This window comes from Equus quagga, chromosome 1, assembly GCF_021613505.1.
Source record: "Equus quagga isolate Etosha38 chromosome 1, UCLA_HA_Equagga_1.0, whole genome shotgun sequence".
Classification (NCBI taxonomy): Eukaryota; Metazoa; Chordata; class Mammalia; order Perissodactyla; family Equidae; genus Equus; species Equus quagga.
This window is the reverse complement of record NC_060267.1, coordinates 106,207,012-106,222,311: the sequence shown is the minus strand read 5'-3', so window position 1 is coordinate 106,222,311 and position 15,300 is coordinate 106,207,012. Positions and strand designations below refer to the sequence as shown.

At 42.0% G+C, this 15,300-nt stretch overlaps 1 protein-coding gene across 10 annotated transcripts in view; it reads left to right on the top strand.

Moving 5' to 3' along the window:
* Positions 1–7,318: 7,318 nt before the first annotated feature.
* Positions 7,319–15,300, top strand: part of SETD5 (SET domain containing 5) — a 76,701-nt gene continuing 68,719 nt past the window's right edge. For all 10 annotated transcript variants that reach the window (XM_046657471.1, XM_046657448.1, XM_046657454.1 and 7 more), the window contains exon 1: positions 7,319–7,638. The gene's annotated coding sequence lies outside the window, so the exon portion shown is untranslated. The remainder of the gene's footprint in view (positions 7,639–15,300) is intronic.

The following is a 15,300-nucleotide window of genomic DNA, read 5'->3' as shown; positions in this document are numbered from 1 at the left end:
GATTTAATAACATAATTTTACTGATTTCACAAGGACATCTTAAGTGAACCTGGCTTCCTCCCCATTTATACTGCAAATGCACGGCAGTGAAGAATGAATGACGACTACAGCTTGGTGCCATCACCATGATTCATGCCAAGGTGCCGGCAGTTTTACCACCTTTGCTTTTTCACCATTAGTGAAAATGTCAGGATAAACCATGAGTGAAAAAGGGAATCAACAGTCTGACCATTTCAGGACATGTTGTTTGTTGCCAAGCTTTCATATAAGAGAGTCTCTGACTAGTGGATGCTGATGTCAGGCAAATACAGGCAAAATAACAAGCCCAACCACGTTTGCAGATCCATCCATTTGTAAGGTCTAATAAATACACTTCTACAGATGAGATATTAACGCAGACTTCTTGTCTGCACACAGATCTTTAACATGACAAGTTACTGTATTGTTAAGAAGTAGCAGTACTGTGATTTTTAAACTTTTCATCTAGCCGACATTAGGCAGTGCAACTATATAGCTTTATGTAAAGTTTTTCAGACATTGTGTATGTTTCTCCAGCCAATCTCATACAGTAACTTATCCTTTAAGATACTTCAGTAGCTTTTTCCTGTGGTTTCTTTGGAGTTGATTCTTCCTATGAGTCAGAGAACTCTGATTAATTTCATCTTTTTAGCATTGTTAGACATAGATGGTGTAGCTGTGGGTTGAAACAAGTAGCCTTATAATCTTTTTAAAGCCATGATCCATTCTTAGGAAAAGCATACTTGGTTTATTTTAGAATAAAGTTATTAAATTCTAAAATAAGTTGTAGTTAAATTTAAAAATTTAGAAGTTTTTGAGAAAATATTTAAAACATTATTGCATAACAAGACAACAAAATGTACTTATATTTATGCTCAGACAGAAAACTACAGGATTGTATAACAACTGCACAATATTGAGGATTGCTGATTACACAACGATAAAAAGTGAGTTAACTTCTAGAAACACAAATATTCATACCATAAACCTACCACCTTAGGAAATTCTAGAAAATTCAAGAATATACAGCACCATTCGATTAACATCAGTGATGTCATCACACATCATGTAGCCTCTGCACTTGTGAGAATGACTTGAAAAAGTAAATAACATCTTAGTATTAAAAAAGTTTTGACCTTGAAGACCTCCCTATGCTTAGGCAACAGGGATAACAGCCGTAAACAAGCACTGTCCTACCCTCAAGGAGCAACCTGAAAAAGTAGGGAAAAACCCACCAATTACATGATTACTAATTTAATTACAATTTTTTGAGAAGTGCTATGACAACATTCAAGTGAGTTGAGGGCCTCAAGGAAGGCTTAAGGAGTGGCGTGTTGAGACTGTTCTTCTCAGTGCTGACACTGGGTCAGTTGTTGAGTCCTTTAACTTCCTTTCCATTTTGATTGCCACTCTACCAGACCTCATCACTTCATGTCTGGACTACTGTGAAAGAACCCCCTAAGTGGTCTCTCTGCCTTCAAATTTCTCCATCCCCACAACCCATCTTTGTATCCTGCAGCCAGGTTAAATTTCCTAAAAGACTGTTTCCATCAGAGAAAGTACCATAAGGTGGTAAGGAACACTGACTAAGCAAGTCAGACCAGATTTTGAATCCCCGGCCCTTAATTTGTTGGTTTGTCCACAGGAAAGTTGTTCAGCCTCACTGAACTTTAGTTTCCTACAATGTAGGATAGGGTTTTATGTATCAGGACCACCCTACATACACTGGCAAAGAGTTTGGCACATTATCCAGCACACAAGTGGCACTCAATATTATTAGTTCATTTCTTCTAACTCAACTATGTTTCCATTAGCTTCTTCCTACAGTACACACTAGAATATGTTGCCATTATTTATTACAGTCAAAAGTCTGGGATGAGATTTTTAACCAAAGGTCAGTAAAAGAGGAAAGGCTGTGAAGAGTGTTGACTGAGTTGACCGGAATCCATACACTAGAGGTGGGGTTAGTCAGCTGATAAAATAACCAATTCTATAAACATGATCTGAAAACATGTTACTGTTGTCAGCAGGAAGAGCCAATCTTAAACATGTTAAAAAAAAAAAAAAAGAAAACCCAAAAAACTAGAAAACCAGAAAACAAAGGGTAACAAACTAAAGGTCCGTGATGACTGTGAACTCTAGGAAAAAAAGCTGGAAAGCAGGATTATTAAATGTAACCACGACTTTCAGATAAAATCAAAGGCAGAAGTATTCTCTCTAGTCACCAAGAAGGTATACACCATACCACAAATAATTCATCAGGTTCAACCCCGGCCTAGATGAAATAAACCAGATTCCATGCTACTAACAGTTCTTAACAATCCAGTTTCTCACCCACTCCATCAAGAATGGGGAGTCATGGACAAGAAAATAGTCATCTGGAGAAATGTCTTCATATAAAATAGTATGTCACTAGGTAAACTAGCAAAATCAAGAATTGTGAGTGAAGTACCAGACTCCTGGATATGTGACCTACTAAGGTGCTCTACAACTAAGTTTGGCCTAAAATAGTCAAACTAGTCTTACCCTTGTGATCCTGATCCCTATCATATATTGGATTAACAGTTGCAAATCATAATTATAGCAAACCTCCTCCATGCATTGAAAAATATGGAAGAAACATGTAGATCAAACTTTGCAAATCTAAAAAAAAAAAACCTTAGAAAAACTTCAACTCTCATGTAAGTACCAGTGTTCAGTATACTTAATTTTTGTCCTAGAAGTCTAAGAAATAATATGGCTCTACTTCAAAAGGAGATAGGTAGCCGGTTTATTTAAAAAACAAAAAAATGAATAAAGCCCAAGGAAGTAAAGCACAGGAAGAGGGTTAAGTGCAACGGTTCGTACAGGAAAGCCAAGGAACTGCTAAATGGGGAATTCAGAGACCAGGAGGCGTCAGCTTCCTTTATGAAGAGAAAATCAGGAGACTTAGGTTAAGTGTGACCCTAAAGTTGCTCCATAAAAGGAGCCTTGTTTCTGTGTTTTGTGGACTTAAGCTATTATTTGAAAACCAATTTCACATATAAATGGTTTTAATAAATCTGCATTTATTGAGTACCCAGCTCTGTTGTTAGGTACTGGGGAATCAAAAATCTGTATCCTTGAGGAATGCATTGAATGGGAAAACAGACAGGAGAACTTACTGGTTCAAAAATCAGTATTTGGAATATTTTAACCTCCCTTAAAAAAAAACCAACAAAAAACCTGACCTGCAAGTTTCCAAAACTATTAACTACTACTACTCTTTGCCTTTCAAAATGTTTTCCCATTCATTCAGTTTTTTGGAGAGGAAAAAAGTCCCAAAGTAGAGGGGACATATAGTATTAGGTGTGTCTCTGAAGTTGTAATAATTTTTGTCAGAAAAATAGGCATACTACACCCCCAGGGCTGTATTTGCAGCATGGTTTCTGGGCCACCTTCAGAAGCAAATAAGGACTTGAAAAAGATTCAGAATTCTAGTGCCCCCCCCATCCGTCTATCTTAACTGAATTCAGAAATCTCTGGGTGTGCAACTGGCAATCTGCATTAAATAGCAAGCCAAGTGTCTGTGTGCACAGAGGTTTGAAGACCCCTATCCTAAGGATCTCATATTCTAAGGAGAAATTTTGTCAAATATATTTTTTAAAAATATAATTGAAATTTACAAGATGCTCTATTAGCACATAAATCAAAAACCATTTTGGTGTTAAGATAACATCTATTAATTTATACTCCATCAGGATGAAACTTACTTTGTGATGGTTCCCTATAACTTAAGATATGATAATTAGGGCTTCCTCTGATGAAGTTTTCCAAAAATGAAAACTCGTAGGACTGAAATTTAGGGCTAGTTTCAGTAACATCAGATATAGTCCTATTCCTCACTAATCTTCTGTCACCATTAAGGTTTAATGAAATCCCATTTCCCTAAAATGCAGTATGCATCCTTTTTTGAAATTCAAACTAGCCAACGTTTACTTTCTCAACACGTTGTCCAAGGCAGGTTTATCTTTAGTAATGGTTTGTTGGATTTAGCTCTCAGCTAAGTACAGCTGAAGTAGAGAAATAGGTAAAATAAAACAAGCACGGAAAAAAACCCTAAATGGGCCAGACAGATTCAACTTTTATTTCCTTACTGCTCAATATGAAGAGAAAATTATCAATGTCCCTATTAAGTATTCTGCAATCCACAACACAAGTTTGTGGCTGCAGCCACATATAAACTGTCTACAGTGGCGATTTAAATTTAAATTACATAAAATTCAGTTCTTTAGTCACACTAGCCACATTTCCAGTGCTCAACAGTAATATATGGTTAGTGGCTTCCATAGTGGACAGCACAGACACAGAACATTTCCACTGTCGCGGAAGGTTCTATGGGACAGTGCTAATCTAGAGCACTAGCACGCATACAAAGAACTGTTTGAGAAACCAATAATCTAAAAGACCTTGTAAAGACATCAACATGTTGCTCACTCCATTTTATTTAGGGTTGGCCAGACATCAAGGAATACACTAGGTGTTTAAGTGATACAAGACTCAACAAGAACCTGTACCCTCAAGAAGCTCAGAACAATCAAAAGAATTTAAACAAGCAATGACAATGACCTGAGAAGTGCTGTGATCCAACTTGCTATGAGATCAGGAGAAAGCATTGCTAACTTTTTTATAGGGGAGTCTTGCTTAAAGGACGATAGATCACAGAAGGCAAGATCATAAGGGAGATGATATTTGAATCTTAAACAGGTGTGAAGAGTAAGGAGCATCAAGGGTAGCATTCCAGAAGGAACTACCCTACAAAGAGGTATGACAACATGACTATGACTTGGGTAAACAGCAACCAATTCTGTATCACTTGAGTAGAGAGGTAGTGTTTGTGGAAAATCGTGGCAAATGAAAAAATTAAGAGAAGATGAAGTTAGCCCATTGAGGGACCTTGTATATCACATTCATGATGATGGAATTCATCCAGCAAGTAGTTAGGAGCCAGTAAAGGAGTTGCATAAGTCATTTTCATGCTTTGTCTGCGTGTTAGGACAACTGTCCTGGCAACATGTAAGATGGATCAGAAGATGATACTGGAAGCTGAGATATCAGTTTAGAGGCTGTTAGCATTACAAGAACTGAGCTCAGTTACTGTTGAGAACAGAAATAAAGAGATCGAGAGGTATTCAAAGGAGGTAAAAGGATGATGTTATTGAACCTCACATCCAATTCGCGGTAAAGCAGTAGTCAAGATCATCTGGATTGTGAAGAGCGTCAAGGATAGAATCCCAGCTGAGGAAAAAGGATAAAATGAAAATCAAGGTAAACATCCAAGAAAACCCATAAAGGAGGAATAAATGTATTGCTGGGTAAGAGTGAGGCCTCTGCTCAAGTAGGTAGCCTTAACTGGTGCTGGAACCAACCCATCTGGTTTCATGACTCACCAGGCTACCAAAAACAGGAGAGGAGAAAGCCAGTGGTATGTCTGGGGACTGGATGAGCAAGTACAACAAACAGAAAATGGGTTCAATGTGTGAGTGAGAGTTGCTAAGATGCCTGACCTAGGGATGTAAGGGAGGGGGCCTAAAATTTTAAGATTAAGATCGAATCTGAGATGCTATACTTTGTTGGTGTAGCAAGGGTCTCAAATGGGGGGGGGGGGTGTCAGTAAAAAACTCAGGTGATCATGCCTTTAATCTATCTCCCTTTATCTCCAGGAATAATGCTACAAAGAGGATCTTAGGTAACCTAACAACACACAGCCTCACTGCATACAATCAGCCCCGGTGAACGCCTGGACTCCATTTCCCTCCTCCACCCTTATTATAATTACTTTGTGACATAAACTCAAGTCTGTGGCAAGACAGAGAAATTGGGCTCACCCTCAAAATCTTACACCTGCTCAATTCCCTGCAGGACAACGCCCAGGCACCAGGTTAAGCCCGGGCAAAAGAATTCCTCCCATGATCAAGAAAGAGCGACTCGACATGGAGGCGATGACGAGATCGCGGGGAGGGAGGGATTCTTCTAGGCCCAGGGCGGTCCTTCGGAGACAGGAGGCAGCAGAGAACTCCCATAAAGGTATTGCAGCACTCCCCTCCCCCTGCCGGGAAGGGTGCGGCCTTCTCCCCGCCTCCTCCACTGCAGCTCCCTCAGGATTGCAGCTCGCGCCGATTTTTGGAGACCATGCACCTCCCACCCACATACCAGCAGGACCGACCCCCGCTCCTTCCCCCACCCCCACGGGCACGGGAGCAGGTAGGGCTTGTCTCGCCCTTTGGGCGGCGGGCGCCCGGGGCGGAGCTGCGGTCGCCGCCACCCAGAAGCCTCGGCCCCGCAGCTTGCCCCCGCCTCCAGCGCGCGCTTCCTGCCACGTTGCGCAGGGGCGCGGGGCCAGACACTGCGGCGCTGGGCCTCGGGGAGGGCCGTACCAACGACCGCCTCCCCGCCACCCCCGCCGACCCGCGCAGTGGTTTCGCTCATTTGGGACCCGAGCCAATAGCAAGGGGCCGTTCCCCGGGCTAAAGCAGCCAATCAAATGCCGAAGCCGAGCAGGCAGCGGGTAAAGCTACTCCCCTGAAGGGGAGGGTGGCAGGACGCCCGCGCGGGAGCCACTTTCACTGACCCTCCCCTCCCCCTCGCGGGAGGCCGACCGCGCCCGCTCGCCCAGCTCTCCCCACCCTACCTACCTACCCACCCCACCCAGGGGGCAATGCGAGTCCCCAGGCGGCTGCGCACTCCCGAGGCTGTAACTGACAGGCGCTTTACTCCAACCAAAACACGCCATTTGTGTTTTCACACACGGCGGGAGGAGAAGCGGCCAATCAGTGACAAGAGGTGAGCCGGAAGCGCTCCTCCCTCTGCGGGAGCAATGGCTCCGTCCGGATTCGAGGCTTTTCCGCTCCCTTCTCCCTCCCCCTCCGGTTGCCGCAGGGCGGGCCGCACTCCCGTCTGCCTCTGACCTCCTCTTTCCCTTCCAGCGTAACAATCGTTCTACTCCCGACTTCCCGCGGGAGAAGGCATCCCGCCCAGCTCCCAGTCAGACCACCTCAGCCACCCATCCCCCGCAATCCGCCGGACCTCCCTCCCACCAGAGTCCCGCTCCCCTACCTAGCCGAGGCTCTCTGAGGAGCCGGAGCCCCAGAGCACAGCCTCTTCTTTAGGCGGCCCAGGCAGCTTCCGCTGATTGGCGGCGAGCTGGCCAATGGATGCCGGGCGGTGGGCGGAGAGGCCAATGGCGCGGCGGGAGGGGGCGTGTCCCGGGTGCCCCTGGCGCCGGCGCTGGGAATCCCCGTGCGGTCAGTGGCGTTTCCGCTCGGGCAGCGGGCTGAGTGAGCTGCTGCTACCGCCGCCGCCGCCGCCGCCGCCGCCGGGGGAGGGGCGGCCGCCGCCCGCCTGCGCTCAGAGACTCACGCAGCCCCAGTCCCGCCAGTCCGCCAACACTGTAGTGCCGGCCCCCCTCCTTCCCTGGCCCTTCCCCCTCCCCGCCTTGGGCTCGCTCCGCCTTTCTGCCCCCCACCCCCACCTCACGGGCACGGGCCATTCCCGGCCAGGAAACGCCGTGGCGCCGCGTTGGGCCTAACTCGAGTCCTGCTGCCTCCCGGGAGTGCCGTGCGCCGCAGCCCGGGCCCAGGCCCCGGCAGCGCCTGGGACAAGGTAAGGGTCCGACAGAAAAGCGAGCCCTACCCTTAAGACCGGCCCCGGGGGAGGGAAGGGTCACCTCCTCCGTCTCCCCGCGCTCGCTCTCGGGACGCGGGCCTGGCCCTCCCCAGGCTCGTAGCAGGAGGATGCTGCCCCTTCTCAGCCCCCTCGCCAGCCCCCACGCCCCACTTTCCCAGGGGGAGAGGTCCCCTCCGTGATCCAGTCGACCCCACGACGCTTTTCCCGTCTTTCCTGGGTCAGGACGCTTCCCCTCCCCCCACGCCTCTTCACCTCCTTCCCTGGGAACTGCCTACTCCACGTTTACCTTTTCCTTGAGGGTAGGCCTCTCCTTGCCCTCCTCTCGAAATACACAGGCATACTTTTTCCCCTCACCTCACCCCCGCCCCCACCCCCGCTCGCGCGGCCTTGTGACAACTCCGATGGCTCTGGGGGCCTCCATCTCTCCTCCATAACGTTCCTGGACGCCTTCCCCCTCGTTCTCGGGTCCCCATCGCGGCTGATTGCTTCCTTTCCCACACTAAAGACGTTACCTTCGCCGCCCCCACCTTGCATTCTTGGGCGCTCAGTGGCGTATACCCCGGTGTCTCCGATAGCCCCCTGCGATCTGTAGGGTTCGAGCTTGGAGTGGAGCCAGACAGTGTCGTTTTCCCTGCCTTGGGCGTGGAGAGCGATCGTTTGAGAACGTCTTTAAAGGAAGAAAAATGTACCCTTTATGAATTCCCTTTCCCTCTGCGTGGAAGCCAGGGATCCGAGGTGAATGGTGGTGCGAAAAAGCCCTGGTTTTTTAAGTAGGTGAATTGCGTGAGAGGGAAAGTTTAACTGTTGGGAAAGCCCCTTCGATGCTAATTTATTCTATGGCGCTCCTTTGCTTGTCTGGCTTCTTAAGAAGAGCTGGTCTTTCCCTGGGATACTGATGCTGCAGCCAGCTCTGCTGGTCTGGGTCAGGGGTGCGTGTATGACCTGCATTTTCTGCTTTCTCATGTTACTTGTGCAATGTGTTCACCAGGAACTCGTTTCTTACCCAGAGCTCTGGGTTCCATTGGGCTTTGTCTCTACTTTAGTTCATTTCTCCAGTTTTCCTCGTGTTCCTAGTACTAGAAGAATCCAGGTTCTTTAGTTTCTTTCGTCACTCGACTAAATAAGTCGCTTTTAAATGCTGTATTTGTGACCAAGGTCATATTTACATTTTTTTTGTTGGGCAGATGTTCCATAGCTATACTTTTAATTGGAGAGTATCCAGCCGATTTAAGTGTTATGAGCTTTTCAGGAGAATGTTTGTGTACCCCGTATTTGGGAAAATTTCTTGGTGGTTAATTTTATATCATTAAATGTTTTTAGGTCACTCTGAGAGAAAAGTTATAGGTGGTAATTTTAGGTGTGTGGAATCTGAGCTAGGACTAAGGCAGAGAATATTCACATAATCAGAGGTTTCTGGGCCTCTTGGAGGACACAGGAAATTTTGTTTTATTGGATTTCTTCCAGTTTTCTCAGGAGGAGCATTCGTTTTCTTCTGTAGCCAAAAATTCTGGCCCCTTATAGGATTGGAGTCTTTAAGGGTTACTCAGACTTTCATTATGTATAGAAAAATGAATTATGTCGTTTAATAGGACATGATACAAGGCTCTGTCTCTAGCTGCAAATTCAAATTTGACTGTAAAGAAATTGTTTGGAAAATTGGCCTTTTAAAGACTAAAGCTTAATTTTCGCTCCTCAATTGCTAGCTTAGTTAAAATGGATGTTTGGAATTTGGTAAATGTTGACTTTTCCAGTAAAAGACCCTAGTTTAAAACTAAAAGGGTGACCTTAAGATTGTTTCTTTCTAAAAGCGTAATTCCATCCCTTCTGGCATAGAACACTGGTCCAGAAAAAAAAAAGTGTGTGTAAGGAGTGGGGGTGGGGTAAGGAGAAGGTTGTTCCTTTGGGTTGGATCACAGGGGTGAGTATACAAGGCAGCAGCAGCTGCTGGCTCTGGAGCTCTGGTTGCTACGTGAGAAGCTTGAGTAGTGCTGGCTGCTGTCTCCAGGGAAGGACAGCAGTGCAGCGTCCATTAATGCTGTTGGCTGCAGGGAGCTGCACTTAGGCGATGGCTGCTTCAGGACCGAGGAGAAACCTTGCTATCCTGGGAATTTTCACTGCTGAGCTGATTCACATTTTATTGGTAGGGAGATGGGAATTAGCAATTTATAATCTTCTACCCATTTATGGATATCAGCTTCTGGAAACTGGATCATGTTAAAGACGCTTTTTTCTTTTTTGTTTGGTTTTTTGTTTTTGTTTTTTTGGCAGATTATGGGCTTTTATCTGGTGATTTGTGCTTGGATAGGACTGAAAGTTCCGTTAGAGTTTTAATTTTTCTGTCCATTTAAAACTAATAGGAATTTAAGGATCTTCCTGAGAACCAGAATGGGAAAAATATCCATTCTTTTTTCTACAACTGACATGTTTCCCTCTAGCTCTTTAGTCATTGAATCAATTTTGATATTTTGTTGTCTCCTTCCAGTCATTAAGCCATAGTTAACTTATTGAGTAGATGTTTTGCTAAACATTTTACTAAATTTGGAATCTTAAACCCTAAAAAGAACTGCCCTTTTCAGAATGATTTCTAAATATAAATCTCAGAGAAGTATTTTCTTAATTTCTGTATTAGTAATAGACTTCTCCAGATCAGATTATTTCCTTGGAGTTTGACCTGTAAAATTGATTCATTATGTATGTGTTGAATATAGTCTTCTAAGATCACAAGGCTGTATGTTTGGCCATGATCCATCTGAAATGTAGGACGGACCAAAAGGAATATTCAGAAATCAAATAAATCTTGTGTACAGGATACTTGAGAAGACAGTCTTGAGAAGAAGCCCCTTATGTGGTCTCCCCTCCCCCACAGCTCCTGCACATTAGGAAGATGTCTGATTAAGCTGAACAGTTTGTTGAGTATGGAAGTACTTAAAGGAGAATCACCACCCAAATACATCACCAGTTGCATACAGTACTTAGCAGATGCCCATATTTTGTCTGCCCCCCCAACTCCCGCCAGCACTCTTGCATCCTATATTTTTCCCTCTCAGAATTTTGATATGTTCAGTTTTGTGTAAATGTAGTTAAATATCACAATCATCTATAATGTGTAGTATGATTCTGGCATTTGTGGCAGAGAATCAAAAAGAATGGAAATGAGTTTTGTCATTCACAAATGTGACTTTCGTTGTCTCTCAATGATACAAGTAGACTAATAAAGCAGAACCTTAATGGATAATATTTTAGGTCGTTCTGATTCTTATTACTATCACATGTAAAAGGTGCCATATCAGATAAGTATGGTTTCACTCGTTCTGGCTGTTTAACATCGTTTAGATATGTTGTTAGTTTATTATATAATATGAAAATTACCTTGTAAAATGATTCCTTTTTCACTTGTATTTCCTGTTGTGATCTCAATGTAATCATTTTCTGAAAGATCATAGAGGCCTTTTTCATAAGATTTATTTAGCCAGTATGCTTGCAGATTTTTATATCTTCTGATACTCTTTTGGTCCAGAAACTTACATACTTTCTGAACTTATTCTAGCCTTTATAACTTCTGGTTCAACTCATGATTAGTTTAATTTGAGACTAACTGGTCTAGCAGTGAATTTTATTTACAAAAATTGTTTCAGGCGTTGAAAACTAAAACTTCTTGATAGAGATTGTTTTTAAAAGACAAATAAAATGTACTTTGACTCTGCAAAATGTGAGATCATGTATATATGGTAATACAACTGGTGGTTATTTGTAATTTGATTTCTTTCAGAGGCACTCCTTAGAAAATAAGTGTGATGTACCTATGATCGTAAGGGATTGGTACCATTCCTACTGCCAAAAATTCCAAAATATGTGGTGAAATGGCATTTTTTAATCTTTGGCTTGATCCAGTGATTGATTACTCTTGTGGTGAAGATTCAGGGAAGTGTAAGAGAGGTAGAGAGAATATAATTTTCTTCGCTTATCAGTACATATTTTGTTAATTACAGGCTTATGAAAAGTATCCTGTATATTCAATTCTAAATTGAGTAAAAGATCCCAGTAACTTTTGAGGGACTATTAGAAAGCATCACTTTGAGAATTCTCTTATTCTGACAAAATATATTTAAACTCTTAACACTTTATGAAGGGAACTATGCTATGAGATATAATAAAGAAACAATGACGCTAAATCTCAGTCTACTTTATACGCCCTCACTGAGCAAGGAATTTGTAATCCCATCCTGCCTCACTCAGTTTTTCCATCATATTGATTTTGTTTGCTGAATACCTCAGGGAGAGATGTAAGGGTCACGTTAAGAGTCTTTGATATAAAGACAAGGAAAAGGAATTTTCTGCTTATTGGAACAATGTTTTAGTATTTTTAAAACACTAACATTGGCCAGTTTTGCCTGATGTATATAGCTGTTGGTTTGGTCTGTTTTCTCTTCTGTGCTCTTCTGTCTTCCTTGTAGTGTGAGAATTCTCAGAGTTTTGATGGCAAATTGAAGTAATAAGAATCATTTCCTCAGACATGTTAGTTATGTATATACACCCAGAGTTAAGGATCACAAAAAAGCAGTGGATATAGGAATTTATACAGAATTTAGTATCTAGGGCATCAAGATTTTGATGTACTACTAATTGAGGGAAAATGCTGAATTCCTTGCTGCTCTGTTTGAAAAATAGATGGAAGCATGGGAGGAGCCTGAGACCTCTACAGCACGATTTGGTCTGAGTAGAAGAGGAAGATTTTTGTTTCAAATTGCCAGCTGCTTATGTCATACTGACTCCCTTATTATGCCTCTAGTTGGCCTGTCAATATGGCCAAACAGCTAGATAAGTGCGGGGCAGGACAAAGGGCTCTTTGCACAGCAGGGAGGCAGTGTTGGTGGGGGAGGGGCAGGAGGTAGGAAAGGCAGGAGGAGGAGGTTCTTTTCCCTGGGAGATTATTCAGTTTGGCATACAATTAAAGAAATCATTTGTAGTTCCCACTCAGGCATTGAATTTGTGCCAACCATATACTGTTAACCCCAAATTCAGTATATCCCTGAATTTCTGGTAGGGACCCATCCCCTCCTTCTCAAAGGAAAAATAAAAACTAAAGCTTTGTTTGGGTTAAAAGAAAATAAATCCCATGCTCTCCACCTTCCTTAAGGTCTAGAACATCTGAATTCTCATTAAGAAAAGGAAAAGAATATCCTATATGAGTAAAATCTTTATATTTCAATACATACATTGTCTTTACTTGGGTTGGGATTAGACCAGAATAGGCAGAATAATTTATTTCCCTTTGTGAACTAGTTGCATATTGTTATCTCCAATTTTATATCAGTAATATGGAGAGGACCCTCCAGCATTTGTATGTTGGGTCGCCATCGTGTAAAAGGCTAACTGAAGAAAGGCTACTTATTATTTCAGTCTCATCCCTACTTCCTGGAGAACCTGATATTCCTTGGAGATTACTCCCTCCTCCACCTTTTAGGTTAGGTGCAATCTTCTTTGATGCATTCATGCTCAGCTCCCAGCATGAATGGGGTGGGGTGGTTGCATCCAGTTTATCAGAATTAATATGAATCATAGAAGAGATCTGTTGGTTATCTGGCCCTTTAAGCAAAATCATGGTGAGATATTTCAAAGTTTGGGTCCCTCTGGAAGTTTTCATTAAAATGTTAAAAGGATCAGTGTCCTGAACAGTATTTTTACTTTTAAAATAAATGTCAAACAGTACATGTGTGCCAGTTGTTTTTTTAAAAAACAAAATATTAAAGAATTCCATTCACAGAAGAAATTACATAGCAATTATTTGGATTGCAAAAGGATTTCTCCTTTGTAAAGAAGTATATGTTGAAGTTCTTTTAAATGCTTAATATATTTTAAGAGAATTTGATTTTTAGAAATAATTGGTTTGAACTCAGTTTAAGGAAACTACATCTCTTGCTTAAATTGAGATACCACCTGTATTGCAATGTTATTAAACTAGCCTTAAAGTTTGTCCTTCTTTCCAAACTGCAGGAGACAGTAAAGGGAGCTAGAATGCTGATTTTTACTTATGGATTCAGAGCTTGTGGCTGTTAGCAAAGAAGAGATGTTTTAACTTAATAGAATAACTAAAAAACTGCCTTCAATGCACATTGTAATATTAAGCAAACCTGACCAAGTTTTGTGTTATTTCCCCTCTGTAAAAGAAAGATAAGTGTCTTACCCACTTAACGTTATATTTTTATGTGTAATGATCTTCGCGGTAATGATATAACATTTTTACCTGAAAAGGGAAATTTAAGTGACTAATTATCATTGCCATTAGTTAGAAGTTTTTTAATCAGTAAAATAACAACAACATTAACGTGAAATTTAGTGGGCTGTATTTTATATTACTATAGAAATTAGGGTAGTCATTTCTTCTCTTTATAATTCATTCACATGGATTATTTCCATAGGTTTGTGGGACTAAAATAGAAGCCATTCAGTTCATTCAGCCATGCCTCCATTTCAGACAGTTTACTCTACATGTACTAAAACCCACATTGCTAGCATTAAGGTAAACATCCTCTGTGCACTTTCGTGAACACACACACACTCCACTTCCCAAATAATTAGAAATCTCTTCATCGTGTGCTCCTGTTACCTGAATCTTGCCAGAGGCCCTTAAGAGTTCTGGCAAAAGTAAGGTGGGGAGTGGCGGGGGCTGGGGGCACCTTTTGATCCCAAAGGTTTAGATAACGGCTTTGGCTCCCGAAACAGCTAATCTCATTTTCAGTAAGACCTAGCCAGCAGTAGACTGAAATGGAGGTGAAACACAGCACTGTACCTCATTTTGCCTGTGCAGCTGCTCCACCTTATTTCCTGCTATTATTATCCCACAACGCCTTTCCCCAGCAAAAAAGAAACTAGGACAAAGGGGGAAAATTGGTTGGACTAACAAGATTTCTATTATGGTTAAGTTGTGGGTGTGTTTATATGTACTTCAAAATACAAAGCTAATTTGTCCTATTCTTAAAATTCAGTAGTGAAAGAGATTTTGTAACTTCAGTATCTTCCACTTTCTTTCTTGATAAACCATTTAGATTCTTAGCCTTACATAAAAAAATGTTTTTAAGCGTACTTAGTTTTCATTGGCTATTCACACAATCATTATTACCACCAGATGCCACCATATTATTAGCCTGAAGAAAAGGAGAATCTTTTCTGTAGATAATATTTGCAATTTGTATTGGGATTTACTAACTTGTGTAACTCAGATTTATGACTAAAAGTTCAAAAGTTAAACCTTTATATATGTTTACCCCTTTACCTTAGTGGAGGTGAATTTAATAGTTTGAATGTAAATTTTTCATTCTTCAGTGTTCTTTCTTCAAGATGCATAATTTATGTTCTCCAAACCTCCTTTTTCCCATACCATGCCCCCAAACGAGAAATTTTATCATTTTTATTGTTGTCTTATGCTAAGATTTTCTCCTCCCCACTCCTGAAATGTAAAGACTCAAATAAAACCCAGTAATCTAAAAAGGCATGTACCCTGCTGGATATAGTAAGAGGATTATTTCATAATTAGAAATTATGATCTGGTTGGGATGTTCCAATATCATGTTAGCTTATTTAATAATGTTGATTTTTTTATATGCACGTTATATACACATTAATTTTAATGTAGGTCCA